We start from the raw sequence: 6,298 nt of genomic DNA, 5'->3' as shown, positions 1-6,298 counted from the left end.
ACCATAGTTATCCTCTCTATTCTGCTACCATCGCCCATATACTAGAATTGCTCTATTCTCTATTCCCATATTATCACTCACTGTTATCTTACCTTTAATATTGTTCTTATTCGATTCTATCATCTTTCCTATTTACACCTATCTATCTATCTTGGTTAAGTTAGAGCATAGATCAGTTCTCCCGTTTCCCTGTGGATACGATAAAACCTTTAACCGGGTAAAAGCTTCAACGGTATCCGTGCGCTTGCGGATTATCTGTGTGCGTATAAATACCATAGTACACTCTAGTGCCATGCTGGGGATGACAACCTAGTATTCAAGTGGTGTTAGCAAGTGTCAACACACGTGCACTTGTTGGTACACACGTTGTGGTGTCGGCGCTTTTCGAGAAAATGAAGTGCATATTTTCTATTGCGCCGGTGGGAAAATTGGTGAAGTCGCGGGAGTGTTTCTCGCTGAGAAAACACTCACCGAACGCTGGCTCAGAGGCACCGGACGCTGTGTCTGAGAGTCCGGTGTGCAGGCTGCCTGGCTCAGCTAGGGTTAGGCACCGGACGCCAGGCACCGGACGCAAGCTGGAGCGTCCGGTGGTCTGAGTCCGGTGTCCGCGCGTTTTGCAACCCTCTCTGGGTGTGAGTCCGGTGAGCACCGGACGCTTAGGGTGCGTCCGGTGGCTTGCGTCCGGTGACCCTGCGAGTTTGCGGAGCTCTCTGCGCATGAGTCCGGTGTGCACCGAACGCGTCCGGTGCCAACCTGCTCAGCGTCCAGTGCTCTGCAGGTTACCGTTAGACTCTGACACGCGGCTAACGTTGGAGCACCGGACGCTGGTGTTGAGCGTCCGGTGCCCCTTTAAGAGCGTCCAGTGACCCCGTATTTCGCCCAGTGAAAGAGCCAACGGCTCTATTTGTTTGAGGGGCTTATAAATAGTTGTTGGCCAGCTTAGGGCTTATACCCTTGGCATTCTTGACTACTTGATATCCTTGTGAGCCTAAGCAAACTCCTCCCACTCATCTTCTTCATAGATTAAACATCTTTGTGAGATTGGGAGTGATTCCAAGTGCATTTGCTTGAGTGATTGCATCTAGTGGCACTTGGGGATCGATTTGGCTGCGGTTTTCTTGTTACTCTTGGTGGTTGCCGCCACCTAGACGGCTTGGAGCAGCGGAGGAGGATTGGCACGAGTTGGTGATTGTTCGTGGCCATCTCCCGGTGATTGTCAGAGGTTTGTGCCTACCTCGGCGGAGAGCCAAAGGCAACATTAGTGGATTGCTCGTGTCATTGAGCTACCTCACTTGTGGGTAGGTTCTTGTGGTGTCCTAGTGAGGACGAGGTTCGTGCTACACCTCTTAGCCACCGAACCACCAAGTGTTGGTCGACACAACGGGGACGTAGCGTGCCGGCAAGCACGTGAACCTCGGGAGAAAAATCTTGTGTCTCCATTGTGTTTGTTGATTGGATTTCTCCCGGTGATTGGACTTCATTATTGTGATTGGTTCATCCCCTCTACGTGGTGGTATAAAGATCAAACTCTCTCTCTTACTTTCTTGCAAACTAGAGTAGCTTACTTCTTGTATAGAAACTTTAGGTAGCTCTCTAGTGTAAGTAGAGACTTAGTTCTTGTGTGCATAGTGATCATAGCAACTAGAATTGTTGGGTAGGTGGCTTGCAAACACCCAATTAGAGCTAGAGCAAAAAGCTTCGCTTTGTTATTTACTAACCTCTTGCTCTAGTGTTTTTGGTAGAATTTTTAAATAGGCTATTCACCCCCCCTCTAGCCATATTAGGACCTTTCAGCTGGGGAAGACTAGCAGAAAGCAGCAGGTGAGAGAATTTATAGGTGAGCATAAACTTCAAATGGTAGGCCTACAAGAGACTATGAAGGAGTCCTTTTCAGATAGGGAGTTGCTTGATATTGCTGGAACAAGGGAGTTCACATGGCAATATCTGCCTTCCAAAGGGAAATCTGGGGGCATCCTTATGGGGGTTGACTTAGAGAATCTGGAATTGGAAGATTTCTCCATCCATGACTTTTGTATCATGATGTCTGTTAGGGATAGGAGAACTAATTTTAGATGGAGGTTTATCACAGTCTATGGACCAGCTAATCATGATCTTGCTGATGCCTTCCTGGATGAGCTAAAAGCTGTGTGTCAGGAATCTCCTTTGCCAGTCATTCAGGGAGGTGATTTCAATTTGATTAGGGAGGCAAATGATAAGAATTCTGAGAACGTTAATATGGGTCTCATAAATATTTTTAATGAGTTTATTGGGGATATGCAACTTAGGGAACTAAAGACATCTGGGCAAAGATATACTTGGACAAATAAACAAAATAATCCAATTTTGGTCAATCTAGATAGAGTTCTTTTCTCTGTGAATTGGGAAGACCACTTTCCTTTATCTACTTCATGGGGTTTAACTAGGGTTGGTTCTGACCATATGCCAATTTTAGTTGATAATGGAGAAAGTTTACCTACCAGACCTAGATATTTCTTTTATGAGCAGCAGTGGGCTAAGATCCCTGGCTTTGCTCAGTTGGTTATTGATAAGCTGGCGTTGGTAGAATCTAGATGCCCTGAACAGTGTTACTCTTTGGATAAATGGCATGGGAGCATTGCTCTTTTAAGATCTTTTCTTAAAGGGTGGAATATCCAGAGGATAGGAGATCAAAAAAAGAATAACTTTGAGCTCAAGGAAGAGCTGCAAAGGATTGATAAGCAAGCTGAGGTAAGAGATTTGGTACCCCAAGAGTGGGAGCATAGGTATGCTGTTGAAAGGGAGTTAGAACAAGTTTATCTGTTTGAAGAGAGCTATTGGAAGCAGAGAGGAGGGAAGCACTGGCTTTTGGAAGGTGATTCTAATACCAGATTTTTTCATCATTTTGCTAATGGAAGAAGAAGAAAGGGATTGATTTTCTTGATGGATTCTGAGCAAGGTCAGCTAACAAACCAGAATGATATTATGGCTCACATAGTTCAGTTTTATAAACAACTTTTTGGGGGAGTGGATGAGAGGCAGATTAGACTAAAATCTAACTTTTGGTCTGAGGGGAGGAAAGTAAATGAGATAAATGGTCAGAAACTGGAGAAAGCTTTCTCCATGGAGGAGATTAAGCAAGCAGTTTTTTATATGAAACAAGAGGCTGCACCAGGCCCAAATGGATATGGGGCTAGTTTTTTCCAACAATTCTGGGACAATATTAAAGATAATTACTATAGTATGTTTGAAGATTTCTATAATGGTAAGTTGGATATTAAGAGACTGAATTATGGAGTGATCACTTTAGTACCCAAGGTCAAAGATGCAGCCACGATCAAGCAATATAGGCCCATTTGCTTGTTGAATGTTGATTTTAAAGTTTTTACTAAGGTGCTCACAGGCAGGCTTACCCCAGTAGCCAAGGAGGTTATTGAAACTAATCAATCTGGCTTCATACAAGGGAGAAACATTTTAGAAGGAGTTGTTATTCTTCATGAAGTGTTGCATGAGCTAAGTCACAAAAAGAAGCAGGGACTGATTATGAAAATTGACTTTGAAAAGGCTTATGACAGGGTGAGATGGGACTTTCTAGAGGAAGTATTAAAAGGAAAAGGTTTTCCTGGTAAGTGGATTAATTGGGTTATGCAAACTGTTAAGGGGGGACAGGTTTGTGTCAATGTGAATAGTACTAGGGGACCCTATTTTAAAACTCTGAGAGGGCTGAGACAGGGAGATCCCTTATCTCCCCTTCTCTTTAACCTAGTGGCTGATTCCTTAAGTGCTATGTTGGACAAGGCTGTTAGTAAACATTTGATTAAAGGAGTGGTTGAGCATCTGATCCCAAATGGTATTTCACACATTCAATATGCGGATGATACTGTTCTAATGATAGATGGTTCAGACAATTCGATTACAAACTTGAAAGTGATTCTTTATTGCTTTGAATGGCTATCAGGATTAAAGATTAACTACCATAAGAGTGAAGTCATCCTTTTTGGATATAGCCAAGAGGAGAAAGAAAGGAAAGCCAATATGTTAAATTGTAGATTGGGAGAGTTACCAATGAAGTATTTGGGCATTCCTGTTTCTGATTCAGTATTAGGCATGGGAGCCTTCCAAGGAATTCTTAATAAGATGATCAAACGTTTAGATCCATGGAAAGGCAAGTACATGACCTCAGGGGGGAAACTGATTTTAACGAATACTTGTTTGAGTAGTTTGCCCATGTATGTTATGGGTTTTTATTTTCTACCAAAGGGTCTTCATGCCAAGATGGATACAATTAGATCTAAATTCTTTTGGAGAGGAGCAGATGACATCTTCAAATATCATATGGCAAAGTGGATGGCAGTGTGCAGACCTAGAGACCATGGTGGTTTAGGAATTATCAATACTGAAATCATGAACCAATGCCTCTTAACTAAATGGATTTGGAAAATTGAGATTGGATCAGATGAACTGTGGTGCAAACTACTTAAAGCTAAATATATACATGCAGGCAATTTCTTCTGCTCAAACCAGAAAGGGTCTTCTCAGTTTTGGAAAGGTTTACATAAAGTGAAACACTTATTTAAGTGGGGTGCAGAATACAAAGTTTATAGAGGTGATAGGGTCAGATTTTGGCATGACTCATGGGTTGGGAACATGCCACTAAAAACTCAGTTTGCAGCTTTATATGAGATCAATGAAAATCAGCATGATCTGGTTTGTGACATTTGGGATGGAGAGGAATGGGGTTTAACTTTCAGAAGAAGGTTGCAAGGGACTTGGTTTGAGGAATGGGTAGGCTTACAACAGATTTTAGAGGGGGTTCATTTTGATTGTACTAAGGAAGATTCTGTTAAATGGGTGTTAGACAAATCAAATCATTTTACTACTAAATCTCTATACTACATAATAACCCATGGGGGGTGAGGGATCGGCTTTGTGGCTTGATTTGGAAGAGTAAAATTCCTCTTAAAGTCAAAGTTTTTCTTTGGCAAATGTATCATGATAAACTACAGGCTGCAGTAACACTAAAAAGGAGAGGGTGGCAGGGTAGTCCCCTTTGCTGTGTTTGTAATGAACATGAAACTGTTAACCACATTTTTTTGAGTGCTGCTTTTCACAATACTTATGGTGCTGTATTAGAGATGCTTTTGGGTGGCATGAATTCCCGACGTCAAAACAGAATTTCTTGTATGATTGGCTGCCAAGGAGGCTGGGAGTCCCCCAAAGAATTGTGTTAATTCTTTGCTGCTCTTTCACTGGCAATCTGGAAAAATAGAAATAGTATGGCTATTCAGAAAATCTTTCCTGCAAATCCTAATGTGGTTCTGTACAATACTATCAATCTTCTTCAGATGTGGAGAGAGCTTATGAAGGACGCCGACAAGATACACTTATCTGAGATGGTGGAGATCCTAGGGTCCTGGATCAGCAAGAGTGGCCGTCTTCACACCTTTAATTCAGACATTGTTATCTTGTAATAAGTGTGTGTTGTTTGAGGAGGTCAGCACTAGCAGTGTGAGCTAGCTTCTTTCGTTTTTTTGTGATCTGGTAAACTGGTATCACCAGTCTGTAAAAACTATTATTGCTTTCTCAAAAGCAGAGGTAATCTCCTTAAAAAAAAATTACAGGAATCAACTAGCGCACGCCTGGATAGGCATCACTGCCGGTGGATGGTGCGGTCAGATTGGCCTGGCTAGAATATGGTATTCTATAGCTAGCTATAGAGTATACTATATATATATATATATATATATATATATATATATGGAAATTCCTTTTTACACGTACGTGTAGTTACTCTCATCTTCAATAAACTACATTGTGTATGTATTCATACTTGTTTATCGGTTTCAGTATGTTTATATACTCATATTAAGATACTCTAGATCTTACCACGCGAAAATTTTTCAAAAAAAATTATATTTTAAATATATTACTAAAATGCCACTACTATATTATATATAATAAGTATAACCATATACTCTATGTATGCATACATACTTAACATACATATCACTCTACATGGTCTAGTATGATCATATACTTTGTCTATATACATTTCATTCGGTCATATACACCTTAAATCTAGAGATATATAGATGAGAGTAACTACACGCGCGTGTAAAATAAACGCGTCATATATATATATATATATATTGTATCTTTCATTTCCTAACTTAAAGGCCTAATCCACTCAGCCACCACACTTCCTAGCACGCCTTGAGCACTGCGATGAACCGGTGTTTGTTGGCCACCTCCCCCCTACAGCCAAATCTCCGACGAGTGCGGCGCCCTTCGTCTCAAGAACAACGACATCCTCGTGGAAGGT

The sequence above is a fragment of the Sorghum bicolor genome, chromosome 10 (genome assembly GCF_000003195.3).
Source record: "Sorghum bicolor cultivar BTx623 chromosome 10, Sorghum_bicolor_NCBIv3, whole genome shotgun sequence".
NCBI lineage: Eukaryota > Viridiplantae > Streptophyta > Magnoliopsida > Poales > Poaceae > Sorghum > Sorghum bicolor.
The sequence above is the reverse complement of the archived record's forward strand: the minus strand, read 5'-3'. Positions refer to the sequence as shown.